This window comes from Centrocercus urophasianus, unplaced genomic scaffold (assembly GCF_019232065.1).
Source record: "Centrocercus urophasianus isolate 14NV4802_14NV808 unplaced genomic scaffold, USGS_Curo_1.0 seq_23, whole genome shotgun sequence".
NCBI classification, from domain to species: domain Eukaryota; kingdom Metazoa; phylum Chordata; class Aves; order Galliformes; family Phasianidae; genus Centrocercus; species Centrocercus urophasianus.
Genome location: NW_024884789.1, coordinates 10006269 through 10021407, shown reverse-complemented (window position 1 = coordinate 10021407; position 15139 = coordinate 10006269). Strand labels below are relative to the sequence as shown.

General features: G+C 48.9%; 1 protein-coding gene across 2 annotated transcripts in view; it reads left to right on the top strand.

Moving 5' to 3' along the window:
* The first annotated feature begins 1114 nt into the window (after window positions 1-1114).
* Window positions 1115-15139, top strand: part of SEMA6D (semaphorin 6D) — a 30683-nt gene continuing 16658 nt past the window's right edge. Inside the window, exon 1 of one of the 2 annotated variants that reach the window (XM_042823981.1) lies at window positions 1115-1164. The gene's annotated coding sequence lies outside the window, so the exon portion shown is untranslated. The remainder of the gene's footprint in view (window positions 1165-15139) is intronic. The other variant, XM_042823989.1, reaches the window with a different exon arrangement.

The window sequence follows — 15139 nt, the reverse complement described above, 5'->3', positions numbered from 1 at the left end:
GCCGCCCGGTGCCACACAATTCATCGCCCACGGGGCACAGGGCAGGGGCCCGGGTTCAGCCTGGGAGTGACTGCCACCCCTCCTCAGTCACGGCTTTTGTTGCTTTTACTCCGAATTCTTCTGTTTCCCCATTTAAAAAAGAAAAAAAAAGAAAGAAAGAAAAAAAAAAAAGCGTAGATGATAGAGTTGGGTGAGTAATCCTTCTTCTTTTCATTTTCTTTCGGGGGCATCCGAAGTATTTCGTGGCACTTTAAGTTTTAATTAATTAGAGTTTCACATGGGGAAGAAAAAAAAAAAAACAAAACAATGAATGTGTGACAGCTGTTCCCCGGACTTCACGTCTGGGATCCAGCCCTTTGTTTCTGGAATAGATATAGGCATTTCGGACGGGCACTTAAGGATGTCATTTCAAGGACGTCCCCCACTACCACCCGCGAAGTACTCATCTGCAAAATTGAGTCTCATTAGGCTGCAAAATTGCACTGCGAGCGATGGCTTTGGAAGTAGGAAAGCACTGTCTGCGTCGAGGCGCGGAGCTGGCCACGCTCCGGCCGCCCCTCCGCCGCCTGCAACGGCCGTTCCCCCGGCTGGGGCCGCCCGAGCCGCGAAGCCGGGTCGACGGAGCGCGCTAGTCGCGCGGAGCTCTGCGGGGCCTCCCGGGGGCAGCGGCGCGAGCGGGGCGAGCCCGGCGCTGCCCGAGGCAGGGACGGGCGGAGGCGGGGGCCGGGGCCGGGCGGCGCCGGGACCGGTACCGGGGTAGGGCCGCCTCCGTACGGCGCTGCTCTGCGCGGGGCCCGGCTGGGGGCTGCCTGGCCGCTCCCCGGGGCGGTGAGGGCTGCGCGGGACGGGGCGGCGGGGAGTTGGCGGAGGGGCGCGGGCTTTGCGCGGAGGCGGAGCGAGGCTGGGCGCGGCGAGGGGCGGGTGAAAACAAACACATTAAAGGGAGGGGAAAAGGAAAAACGAGAGAGAAACGGGGGAAGAAAAAAAAATAATAGTAAGGCGGGAGGAGGGCGGGAAGGGGTGGGCTCTGCGCGGTGCGCCGCCCCCGCGCTGGCTGGGCAGCGAGCGGAGCGCCGGGATGGGGCGGCCGGCGGGGGGCAGCGGGCGCAGGAGGCAGCCCCGCCGGCGGGCGGCGGCCCCGGGCAGCGGTAGCGGCAGCGGCAGGTACGGGCACCGAGACGGGCACGGGGCGAGGGGACGGAGCGGCGGCGCGGGTCCGTCCCCCGCAGGTCGCCGCGGGAGCTTGGGGCAGCTGCAGCGGGCGCTCAGCGGCGGGGTCTCGGCGGGGAGCGGTGATTTACGGGCTCCCGGCGGCTGTCAGGCACTGGGAGGCAGAGGGAGCTGTGCTCCGATCTCCGATCTGTTACGGAGGGAAGCAAACCAGAGAGTCGGCTCTGAATCGTCCCCGCTCGAGGCTGGGGCGACCGCTCTCCGTCCTCGGCTCCTGCGGAAGCGGCGCTCAGGTGCGGAGCGGGGAAACTTTGTGTGGGAGCGGGCAGCGCTCCGCGGGCAGCGGCCGGGCGGCGGCGTGCGGGCTCCGGGGAACGCCTGCTTTGTTGTTTGTAAGCGCCGGATGGATATTAAAGGTCACACCGATATTTCCAGGTGGATATTATCCCTGCGCTTTAAAGATTTTGGGGGTGTTTTCTTTTTGGTTGTTTTCTGTTTCTTTTCTTTTCGGATGATTTCCATCGCGTTTTGTCTCGTAAGCTGGAAAATGCAATTAAGTGTGCTTTAGGCTGACATGTTGAAAATCCTGTCGTTCCGGAGGGTATCCCACTTGTTAACATGAATACAGCGCCGTGCTGGTCTGCAATTAGTGGCTCTTCCCGTCGTGGAGTTGTTTCTCACTTCAGGTCAGGGTGATGCTTGTGGCACAGCGTTTCCCTGCGAGGAGCTGAGCAGAGCTCGGCCCGCTGTGCAGAGCCATTTGTATTTTGCTGCGTGTGTGGCTTGGAATACATTGGCTGTTGAGTGTAGCAGCAGCTCTGATGGTTCATCGTGCTCACATATGTGGTGCTTGCTGTACAGATGGTATTGTGGCTTCTCCGTGTACACACGCACACATTTCACACGTAATGTGCAGGAATTACAGCAAACTTCCTCTGGAACGCTGCTCAGGGCTCTGTAAACGGGTGGCATTCTTCCCGTGCTTATTTCCTTTGAGGAAAACGCGCCTCTTTCTGGGGGTATCTTTGTGCCCCAAGCTGGTTGTGTTTCTCTCCCAACATTTGTAAATTGACTTAAATAAATTTGAGGGAACAGCTTCCCACTCTCTCTTAGTGCTGCTGTACAGCTCTTACATACAGATACTTTCACAGAGGATGTTCTGAGGTTCTTTCCTTCCAAGTCCAACAGGAAGTTCATTGTAAATCCCTGCGATCACTTTTGTGGCAGAAGAGAATGGACTTTTTTTTTTCCTGCTTTATCCAGAGTATAAAATTCTGTGCACCTCTAAAGTCTGCTGAAGTCACTATTCAGTAAATTAAGCCGTATGTAATCACATTTAATGTAGTAAGCGATGGGCACGTTGTGTTGTGTTGGCAGATACTGTACAAACATTTACTCTGGCTTAGATAAATACAAATTGCAGTGGAGTGCTCTGACTCTTTTTCTGTATAACCATGAACTTTAACATTTTTTATATTAAGCAACATAAAACTCAGTTGTTTCGAAAACAGGAAGAGCAAGTTTGCAGTTGGAATTTATTACTATTCTCAATTATGTAGCTCGGTCTCCAAAAGGACAGCCAAAAAGCATAACCCAGGGGTCTAAAATGGTTTGCTTAGCAGGCTGCTCGCTTCCATCTGCATCTTCAGTTACAGCGAGCAGACACCCTCCTCCCTGTATCCTCCACTCTGTTGGTACCTGTTCTCATTTGTGGTTGAGATGGAACAAAGATAACATCATCTAACAGTGCTTTGTGTGATGCAGGAGTGTGTGCCAGGAATACAGCCGTGGCCCTGTCACAACCAGCTGTGTGCCTGCAGCCCCGTCTCACACCCTTTTGCTGGGCCACCTGAAGGGCTCTGCTGCTGCAGCCGGCACTCAGCCCCGGGAGCTGCTGGGACTTGGATGGAGAATTGTGAGGAGCACACAGTTAGATAGGATGCTTAATTACATATGCAATTAATTCTGACTAAATGGGTCTTCGATCTGATCGGTCCTGTCGTGGGAGATAAAGGTAGGTAAAGAGAGGAAGTCATAGAAGCTCCCTTCAGAGCATGTGTTAGGTGTTTGTAATAACTCATCTGACAGCCAGTCACACACCAACTGCAGAGCTGCACTCTTGGTTATTACGGTTATCTTTTTATTGTTTTAGAAACATTATTGCACTTAGCATAGGATTCAGCATCCCTTGAAGTGGAATGAAGCCCATTTAGCTGCATAGAGCTTCCGTAGAAATGTTGAAATGCTTTGGTTGTGCTTCCTTCTGAAAAACATAAATGTGAAGTCAAGTGGAGAGATCCTGGGTGGATGTGGCCAGTTCTCATCAGGTGTCATATGCGTGATGTGACAGGGACCCGTCTGGTTGTGGTCTGCCTTTGTAAGACAAAGGGAGCGGCTGTATGAGCAGTTTCTGTGCTTATACTAGCTTATGTTGGGCTTAATTATGTTGCACTCCGGTGTTTTTCAGAGAATGCTCTGTGTGTATGCGTTGCTTACTGAATAGAGATGGTGGTTGATTACATATTTGTGTGTTAAACCTACCAATAATTCCAGTTAAGAAAAATCAGATGTCTTTCCATTGGAAAAGGTAGTAATCTGCTCCATAAGTAATTAAGAAGGAAGGTATATTATTTGCATTGGGTAGTGTAAGTTATTTTCAGTCTTAGCAGTGTGTAATTAAAACAGTTCAAATGTTGCTTTCGTCAAAACTGCTGCTAGAACAGATGATGCCTTTTCTTATGCATCAGATAAGCTACTGCAGTTACCGTTAAAATTTGTCTGAGCCATTTTATTAAGTTGTTACTTGTTCTGTGAATAGCTGCCAGCCTTGAGTTCAAAAGAAAGTAGGTTCTGATTTGTTCCCATGTCACATGGAGGAGACGTGCAGCAAAAAATCGTACTACTGCCCATCTGATGCTGTTTCCAGTAGCTCTGCGTGTCACACTCTCTTTTCCTGGCAGTGGTGTGACAGTATTTACAGTGGGCTCAGCTCCTTCAAACAGGAATGCTGTTGGAATGGTCCCACTTCCAAAGCCAAACGTTGGTGCAACCACAGAGCTCAGAGCTGCAGCTCGCATATCTAACATACAAGTTGTGTTGATTTCCCAAACTCTTCTGTGCCGTTCGGCCTTTGTTAAGTAACTCAGATTAGCATTTTAACAGCCCTGAAGTGAACTCCTGCCATTCTCCTCGCTTGGACAGTGCGTGCAGGCCATCCATCACCCTGTCCTTGGCCACAACAGCCTACTGCCTCCACAGCCATTTGGAGCTGCACAGAAACCACCCAACTGTGAACGGCACAGCTGGCTGCAGCAATTTTTCCTTCCACGCCACTGGCAGCATTGTCTGGCTATGGTAACTAAAGCTAACACCCAGAACAGGGAGCCGTTTTGTGCCGGCACCCAGACTCCATGGGCACAACTGGGCAGGCTGCAAGATGGCTGCCGGGCTGATGAGAGGAGGTGGCCACGGGGCTCCTTCTTCCCTGGGCCCGGCACACAGACTGCAACCTGTTGTGAGAGGGGATGGAGCTCACCCTGAGGGAGCCTGCTGGCTGCACTCTCTCCTTCAGCATGCAGGCCAGGCTGCGCTTCGAGAGCCGCCAGCTGAGGAAACACAACCTGCAACTTCAACTTAGCCACGCAAACAGGCAGAGAGCGCGGAGGATTTCAGCTGTGTGTTTCACACATTCTTGGAGAAGCCTTTTTAGTTCCACAACGGAAACCATGTGATTTCACAGGATCCGTGCCCAGACTCTTAAGACTTGCTACAGATGCGTTCCTTGGGTTGTTTTGCAGATCTACAAATGCAATAGGGAAGAAGTTGTAGGATTTATTGCTTAATGGTGACCTGAGCTTTAAGTGGCAGGTAACTTCTCCTCATGGCCCTGTGCTAATCTCACTTGTGGTGATTTTTTTGCATAATTTAAGCAAATTGGCCTTGCGTGACTGCCTGCCATGTCAGCCACAGCTTGCTTGCTAGGAGGGAGCCTTGCTTCAAGAGCAAAGGAGGTCAGGAGGTGTTGCCTGGCAGGAGGGGCTGGTGGACACGGGCTGGAAGAGGAGGAGCTCAAGCAAGCAAGTGACATTTGTTCTGTCCAGAATGGTTACAAACCTTGTAAATGAAATCAGTCCCTGGACAGCTTTGATTTATATTCTCGTGCAGCAGATTGGCCTTGGTCTGCCTGACCTTGGTAACATTACAGAGGTCGCATTTGCACACAGATACTCCTCTTGCAGAAAAGTTTGTTGTTGCTGTTATTTTTGTTAGCCATTGGTGCCCAAGAGCCAAATCCCAGCCTGGGTTTCTAATTGGGTAGGCCTAAACAAATACAGAATGAGAAGGAGGGACCCTGTTTCCCACCAGGGATGGTTGCAGGGATGAGCAGCAGATGGGTGCTGTCAGGCAGGCCATTGAGGAGCTGTTGGCCTGCATACCTAGGGCCAAGCTGGTCTTGGTGCAGGGCACACATGCTGGCAGGTGTCAGAGGCAAGGAGGGCTTCAATGAGGATTTGTGCTGCAAGTGAGGATTAATTGGGCCGTGCTAGCTGGGGGGCTCCACAAGTGTGTGGGGGCAGCGGGGAAGCAAACAGAGCTGATTGTCTGGGAAGGGAACGAGCAAGCTGTGGGGACCAGCAGCACAGCACTTGCTGTCGGTACTGGGAGCAAGCCCTCAGCAGAGATGAGAGGTGATCAGCTGGTCACTCAGCTCAGCTATTACTGGGATAATAGGCTTTTCTTAACATGAGCTGCATAGTTCATCACTCTCGTGCCAAATGGTCCCGACAGCTGGGCCTCAGCTCTTTGAGCAGCAGCGAGGTGCCAGCCCACACCGCCTGCCGGGAGTGGCAGGTAGGGGTGTTGAGCCTTCCCCCAGCCTTGCCGTGCTGTGGAACAGAAGGCTTTCCCCTGCAGTCCCACTGCTGTGCTTCCCAGGCACTGGTGGGGAACGAGGAGAGTGGCGGCTCCTCGTGGCACCGACAGAAGGTGTTGCTGCTATTTCTGTGTACGTCTGTCATGACAGATGTGCTTTGGGGTCAGAAGAACATTGTCCTGCTGGTATTTCCAGCCCCAGTTTATATATACCTCTCCTTGGGCACCCCTCCCAGTGCTGTGTGTGAACAGTTGTGCATCTATTGGACCATGCAACAACCCTGGTTTGGAAGGCTGCAGAGAAAATTACATGTGTATTTAGCTTGCAGGAGCCTCAGTGTGTACTTAAGGCTCCAGGATTAAAATTTTAGATGGTGTTTGAACGTAGTCTACTGTCAGTAAGGAGGCTGTGGCTCTGCCTGGTAGTGAAATAGTAGCTAAAAACAGGAGTTACGAATGCTCAGCAGTAAAGCACCCAGGTGTTAAGTACCAGGGTACCCAGTGCCTGGTGGCTCGGGGCTGTATCCTGCAGAAACAACAGAAGCAGGAGAGGGCCATTTACTTTCAAACAGTTGGCCAAGAGCCAGCGCTGGCACCCCTTGCAAATATAGCTATATTTGGTGTACTGCCGCCCAGAGACAAGTGGTGAAGGGAAGGGTAAGGATAAGAGGAAAAGCAGTGGTGTGAAAGCTGTCAACAGCATGCGAACAATGTCCCCAGGTGTCTCATGAAAGGAGTAATAAGGGGTAAAAAATCATCTTGCGGAGTTGAATGGGTTCTTTCAATTTACAAAGTTCTGCTCTCCACGGCAGTTTCTTAAACCCAGCACGTGTTTATCAGAGATTAACGCTGAGAAGCCGGTAATTTGTTTTTGCTCAGCAAATCGTATTTCTTCATGAAGTGAGTGCTACGTGGATATTTTTAGCAATGTATAGATTTTTTTTTTTCTTAATGATAACCTCAAACTAAAGTAATCAAATCCCATGTTTGGGGATTAATCTGATTCCCTGCAAGGGTATAGATAGAATTTTTTTTGTCCTTTGTACCGTGGTTCAGGTTTTACTCAGAGTGGATTATGGCTTTTCCTCCCACTAAAGCATCAGGTTTTCATACTTGCCAGAGACATAACAAGCACCACTCGTGCTCTTACATGGCAAGCTGTGCCAGTGCAAACCTCAGTGTACTTGGTGCAGCTGGAGAGAAAAACAGACCTGCAGATGTGTATTGTGTGTGGTTCAGATATGATCACTTAGTCACATTCTTGCACTGGCCCAGTGCTACCAGTGATAACAAGGGTTTTGAGAAAAGTTGCAACTGTCTTGGGGATCCTGGGAGGCCAGCATGGAAGGGAGAAAGGGGCGCGCTGTAGTCCAGAGCTCTAAAGCTTCTGGTCCTTCCTCCCTGATCTGCCACAGATTTCCTTATGACCTTGATTCAAGCTCCATGAACAGTATACTAGTAATTTAATTTTTTTAACTTCCAAAGCTCTGATTTGTGGCTTACAGACCCAAGCATTGGAAGTAGTGTGACAGAAATACAGCAGTGCATGTTGCTATGGAGTGATACAGCTCAGGCAGAAGATGGGGATTGAGGGCTGGTGCCAGCACCATGTCCTGTGCCAGGGCTGGAGTGGGCTGGCAGCTTCCCATGGGAAGCTGGCAGTTCTGTGGGGCCAGGATTTACCTGGAGTAGTGTAATATGGTGCAGGAACGCGTCACAGTATGGGGGCCCAAAGCAGGACAGCTGTTGCTGCATACTGCAGCCTCCAACCTCAAACCTCAAACTGTCAGAGAGGAGCCAGGGAGCAGCAAACTTGACTGCTTTTATATCCATTTAATAACTTCTGCTGAAGGTAAGGTGAGGAGTCAAGCTGGCTCAAACCCTGCAGTAATACTTCTGACTTTAAAGTAAATAAAAGCAAACCAAACCCTCCCCAGTGCCCTGCTGCGATGCCCCCGGTGCTCTCAAGCATCAGTGCACAGACATCTCTCCAGGAGCCCCCCGTGCTGCCCCAGGCTCACAGCAGCACCCCTGTTGCCCCTCTCCCCCACCAGTGCCCATGTCTGTGCATATGCTCACAGATGCTTGCTCACAGACTACAAAAGCAGCAAATATAATAATGTGATCCAACTGTTCAGTGCTAGGCTAGAAAGAAGTGTTTTTCTGCCATTATGTGAAAATTTAGCGTGACTGGAACAGAGTCTGCATTTGATTAGGCAATTTAAGAAATGTAAGAGACTTCATACTGTAGGGCAGTGCTGCAAAACAATTGCTCGGAACATGTTCTAAAATTGGTTTGCCTTCACCAGATTTCCATGTGTTTCTGCACAGCATCTCAAATGAAAATATGAAGAGTCACGTGGCAAGGGGCTGCATTTTGATATTGTAGTAAATAAAAGTAGCAGTTTAAACAATTATTCTAAATACTGAATTACTTTTGAGAAGAGAAAACACACAACTCTCCCTTTATTTGCTTTTCAGCCTGGGAAAGACGTTTCATAACACATCCTTTGACTGTTGTTAGTTAATCTTTAATGCTTAACAAGATAATAGTATTCGTAACTTTGAGCTCAGGCTTCCTCTGGTTTTCCGTGCCTGCATTTGTACACGTAATTGACTGTGGCCTGGAAAGTGGCAAAGCACATGCTCTGCATGTACAAAGAGGGAACCGGGTGGCCAGCTATCATACTTGTCCATGCAGAAAAACCAAGGCTGGCTAAAACCCTCCTGTTCACTGGTCTCTAGAGTCAGTATTCTTGTAGGCAGGGCTGGCTGGCTGCTCCGGCATACTGATAATACCAGCGTGGTGCTTAGGATGCTCTGATGGTGATTCTTGCCAGCTGATAGTCTCCCTCTCCCCTCCCATTTTCCAGCAGCCATTTACCTTCTCTTTGATGTGAGCAGTGCCACTTTGCCCAGCAGCTTGAGCCAGCAGACCCATGCCCAGCGAGGTGCAACACGGCAATATTCCACATGGGGAGCACTGATGGGAAGAGGAGATGCTTTCTGGAGTGAGGTTGACGCCAGCATTGTTTGGGGCAGGACCTGTTAGCTGGATACCTTAGAGGACCCAACACTGGAGTTGCTCTGGGTGAAGGAGCTCTGGCATCATGTGCTCATGCACGTTAGGGCTGAGACCTTCACTGCCCACACCTGCGCATACTGGCTCCTACCTGTCCCAGCACTTCCTTATCAGGCACTGCCTAATGGTGCTGAAAGGAGTGGCAGCCTTGCTGTGTCAGTCACATCGGCCTGTGTGCATAGAGGTTCTTGCTTCCCTTCAGCTCTCACCCACATTTGTAGCAGGCTCCTAGAGAATGGAATAGGTGATACTTTGGTCTAGGCTTAGGGTTTTGTTTGAGGTTCTGTGGGGCACTTTGTTTCTAACCTCTGTCCAAGCCTGTATGTACTATAAGTAATGAGATCTTTGCCATTTCAGTTTGAGATGTCTCCAGTTTTCAGGATAAAAACTCACAATTTGAGATTTCAGACTCAAAAGCACACAGAAAATGCCTGACACCCCATGCCCAGCTGTGGGCTGGCAGCACACCCAGCCTGATGGGCCGCAGCCGCCTGCCCCAGTGGGATGGCATTGCATTCTGTGCTTTGGGGTTGGAGCTTGCATTGCCAGTTCTGCCCACGGACTGGAATTAATGGGGTCAGTGCAGAGGGTGCAACACAAACCCCAGCATCCCTCTCCTCTGCACCCTTCCTTGAACGCTTCTGTGAATAAGTGCAGCCTTTGCTCAGGCAGTCTCAGCTGGGTATAAGCAGTTTGAATTGATAGAACACAAGGCCTGCTGAAGTGGTGAATCCAGAGCAGGGTGTGAGCTGAAGTGCCTGTGCTTTATCGCCTGCAGCTCAACCCCAGCACACTTTCTAGGGAGCGTGTGCTTGCAGGAGTTCTGCACAACAGACAGCAGATCTGATCGTAGATATCAGCTGAAATCAAAGGTTGTTTGCAGCTGGAGGACTTTTGTATCACCCCGGTAAAGAAAGGTAGTTAACATTCACTCTCAAAAATTAACTTAAAATAAACATAATTGAAGCAATCACTTATGGTTTGCTCAGCATTTTATTTCCTTTCCAGCTGAAACTATCTTGCATTCAAGTAAATTTTTAATCACAAGACAATTTAGCCCTCAACGTGCACCTAATCAGCCACTAAGCATTTGCATCATTAAAAGTCACCCTATCCATTTTGCAAGTGTTGTCAGCTTGTTCAGAGGAGAGGGGTGTGCTTTCTGTAATGTTGAAAGCCTGCAAACAACTGGAGTGTAACCAGCAATGCCATAAGCCAATTAAGATGAAAGCTGTGATGCTCAGTAGTTGGGGTTTCATCGCTAAATATTAAACCTTTTTTTTTTTTTGTACTTAGACATAGATCAAGAGGTGCTAATGCAGAAATCCTTAAAAGAAGTTGTGTTATCTTAAAATAACAGACTTGCTATTTGCACTTTTGCGCTCAATTAATGTCATAGCTCCAAACATCCTGGATTTTTCTTCAGAGAATCAGATGTTAAGACTGTTGTAAGGAGTACAGGTGGCATAGAGCACAGGTTACAAGCTGAGTGCGCTTCTGTAGGACAGAAACGTTTTTTCTTATCTATTTATACACAGCAATGCTGTAAGTTTTTAAAGGGGCATCAGTAATAATTTAATCACGCTTCTGTTGTTACAACCACAAATATTTTCCTGTGTTATTTGATAATTAGCTGAAGCAATTTGTCACCAAGCTCCACAATATGGATTTACCACATCATAGCAAATCTCTAGATTTAAATGTACATTAAATCTCTGTGTCAAGCAGTGCCTGCAGGATGTTACTGAAGTCAGCCTTCATTAACAGAAACATGTTTACAAAAGAACACATCCGAAAAAACAACTTGCAATTGCATCACTAGAAAATCTGTGTGTATATATGACCTGAAATGAGAGAATGATCCCCTACTGCTCACATACCTGCATCTATATACCCACATGGATTCATAAGGCTGTTGCTGCATTTTATGTGGAGAGCTGTCTGGTATGTAAACAAAAGATAATTTGACACAGTGAGACAGAGGGAGTAAAAATAGAGAGATGACAAAGAATTTTTTTCTGCCTTTGTGAAGAGTTCAAGCCTTGCAACCCTAGGCCGTGTTGGTCATATATTTTGGCTCAGATCGTACAAAATTGCTGTGTTTTCCTGTTCTAATGACCAGCACACTTTGCCCCGCGAGGCCCTCGAGTGGCAGCACTGCAGATGCTTTGGGCCCTGCCTGGCTGAGGGATGTGGCACATCCGTGGTGCCTGCGTGTGCGTTTTTAGTGGGCTCAGGGCTCTACAGAAGGCCTGCACAGTGGTTGTGTTTTGTGCTAAACGTTTCATCTCCCAAAAAGATGGACTCGTTTGACAAGTTCAGCAAGAGCCTGCCTGCCTTTCCTCACTGCTGCTGGTGAAGGCAGAGCACCTTACCAGCGAGCGTCTGCGCCTCCTCCCACCTGGCAGCAGGTCCCACCAGCAGTGAGCCACCTGCACAGCTTTGCTCCCGTACGCACAAATCCCTGCCAGCGCATCTGAACCAGGCCCTTTGCAGCTTGTGATTCTCAGCACATGAGTGATCTGAACATCAAAAGATAAGCCCTGAGGCTTATTATTTTAACCTAACTAGTCCTTGGGATGCACAAATTTTAGGAGGGAGGTGATGAAGACTGGTAGGTTCCCATTTAGAGACTGGCATAACTTACTTGGTTACATGAGGAACTGTCTGTGACTTGTTCTCACCCAGCCAACAGAGCTCTTGTTTGTGATCAGAAAGCTTCAAGGCACTGATATGAGAAACTTCCTGAGCACCTGTGAGCAGGCATTAGTGAAGGACTTCTCTTTAACTTCTGCCTTATTGGCAGAGTGGTCTCATTCTCAAACTTGCAGAAGGTTCCGTGTCATTAAGGCTGAAGGAGTTGGGATGTTCAGCCTGGAGAAGAGGAGGCTCAGGGGAGACCTCATTGCTCTCTATAACTTCCTGAAGGGAGGTTGTAGTGAGCTGGGGGTCGGCCTCTTCTCTCGTGTCATCAGTGATAGGACCAGGGGGAATGGTTTCAAGCTACGGCAGGGGAGATTCAGGCTGGACATTAGGAAGTATTACTTTTCAGAAAGGGTGGTCAGGCACTGGAATGGACTGCCCAGGGAGGTGGTGGAGTCACCCACCCTGGGGGTGTTCAAGGAAAGGCTGGATGTTGTGTTGAGGGACATGGTTTAGAAGGAGCTATTGGGAATAGGTGAACGGTTGGACTGGGTGATCTTTTAGGTCTTTTCCAACCTTGGTGATTCTATGATTCTATGATTCTAAGGCTGGTTCATGCCTTCAGAGGTGCCGGTAGGGAGCTTCTCATGCAGGGTAAGGATCACAGAACAGTGGGGATTTCCTGCTTAGTCAGCACCCACAGCCCTGTGGGACTGAGGGAAGCTATGTCTCCAAACGTGACTGAGCTCACGGAGCCACTCTGTGTGGTGCTCAGTATCACTGTTAGCACATGGCTGCAGGTGCCAAGGAGGTGCTGCATCTCACCTGGGAGCCTGGTTGCAGCCTGTGGGAAGGGAGGCAGTGCAATCTTTGAAGCCTCTTTGTGTTATGTGTCTGTTTTTCAGCTTGTTTTTTATTGCAGCCTGTTCTCTTTTGCCTCATCAACCTCTCCCAAAGTAACTTTCAAGATATATTTTCCATTCTGACCTATCTCAAACTTCTGCCTGGATTTGCCATACCACGCTCCCATCTGTGCTTAGCATTTTGCGAAACGTTTATTGTGTTAAGGAGACTTATAATTTTGTTTTGAGCAAATAGAAGATATTGCATCAGTCTGGGTTGAAGCTATTTTGTGCAGCTTCTCTCCAGCTGGCTGAGTGCCCTTTCCCTTCCCCCTCCTCCTACGTGGCAGCGCACGCAGAGCTGACTGATGGAGTGTCACCCGCGCCTTGTCAGAGGCTGCAGAGATTAATGGGCAGGGAACAGCGGCCTCTTCCCCTTCATGTGTGATTGTTTGAAGGAACGGCTCATATTTTAACAGAAGCGATACCCTCCTCCTTTGGGTTCCCCCAGCCAGAGTTGAAGGATAGGACTCGTATCTGAGATTGAAGGGTGCCAGGCATAGGAACTGTAGGCATCTGGGCCCACTTATGCCTTCCTCTTGCCTAGCAGAGCTCAGCCTGAAGCTCGTTTTACTCAGGCTGCTCCCTCTGCACCGGTGTGGGCTTCTCCCAGCAGCTGACATCGCTACCTCTGTTCTTTTGTATTTGCAGACATGATAAGCAGTAGCACAGAGCAGATGCCGGAAGGTCTCTGATCTGTTCCTTGCCTTCCTCTCTCAGTGCCCGTGGCCAAGTCTCCCATGCTGCAGAAAGAGCAGTGCTTGCAACCCAGAGCAACTCAGGTGCTTTGAACACTTTGCTCGCTTGATCTTGTTGTTGGCCTTGGTCACAAATGTCAGCACTGGTCTGTGACTCGATTGCCCAACTGCAGAACAGGGATAGCAATGTGGTAATTTCCAAAACATTGCATTTGCCATGAATTATTTCCTAGCATTTCTAAAATTTATAAGAGAAATTAATTAGAAACTGGTCTGGATCCTGGCTGCGGAAAAACAGTCAGACCCAGAGTATGATTGTTTGCTACATTTTCTTGAGGGTCGGCATTGCCAGCGTTTCATAATCAACTGTTCTGGTCCAAAGAGATACTTGTTATTTGTAGTCCACAGTAGTGACTTCCATAATAGGTTTGACTGAAACAGGAATTATGTCTTTCACACCAGCATATCTGAGCGTACCAGAAGCACACACCTGGCTGTCATAAAGTCCTGTTCCAAGGGATTCTCTGATTATCTGCAGAACAGCTGCTCTTCAAGTTCATTATCTTTGCAGTGGTTCTGATCTCGAGTTTGTGTCCAGCCAGCTAAAAGGTGCATTTAAATGCCTCTTAAAGCAGGTGCCTTTGTGTCAGTGTGTTAAAATCAGGGTACTGTTCATTTTCTGGAGATAATTTAATGAGCAAAACATTAAGGAAACCTGAGCTGACCTGGCTGGGTATGGGCTGCTGACCCCATCCAGTTCTGTACGTAAGTGTTACCACCTCTTCTGCATTTTTACAGTTCATATCTGGTGTATGTTCAGAGTTTTCAGGGTTTTTTCTTGAGGAATCCATAAATGTGGGTTTGTTTCAGTTCCTGATGCAGTCTCTGGGGAAACACATCCCATGGTTTTACATTTACGGAGGTTTGCCTTGTTTCCTGAGGACTACAAGTTGGGATTACAGCGTGCTGAATTGTGACCCGATCTGAGAGAACAGTCTCGCTCTTGGTGTACCTGATGCTTTGGTTGTTTCCTTTCTGGTTTTGTGACAGTGGTATTTTTAGGCCATGGCTGTAGTGACTCGTATGCAGCTAACTGCCCTTTTGTTCTCAGCCGCCTTCTGAGACCAGCACACAGTATTTGCTTTTGTAAAGGAAATTTCATGCAAGTTTCAAATTTGTTGCCCCCACTGAATGCTTCCTCGATGAGATGCTGGGAGGAAAGAGGAAATAAAGAACCTCTTCCTAATATATGCCCATACTAGCAGAAGTTGTACAACTTCCAAGCTGTATACATTTTGCAGCCGGGATGAGGTGTCTGAGTCACAGTGTGCAGCCATGAACCACCTCATCTTCTATGCTAACTAAGTTTCCATGGCTGGGAGACCGTCTTGCTCTGTGCCTGCTTGTGTTCATTCTCTAACAAAGCAAGGCTTCAGGGAGGGCTTTTACTCAGCACTGGATAGATGTTCCTGCCCAGCATGTGCCAGTTAGGTGCCTTCCTGCCTCTCCTCTCCCTGGGACAGCAGTGGGGCAGATTTTTGGAGTCTGCTCCAAAAAAGGGACCATGTAACCACTAATGATTTGTTATTGTGTCTGGGAGTCGCTGTGCTGCAGGACTTTGCTGAAATGTGCTTTTGCAAGAAAGAACTAATTTGAGTAACTTTATTAATTCCAGTTTGTTTTAAGTTTGCTCATTAGTAATGTAATGCAAGATGCTTCAGCTGGAGAGGCCATGTCAGGACAAGGAGGAGCAGAGGGAAAGTGCCAGGAAT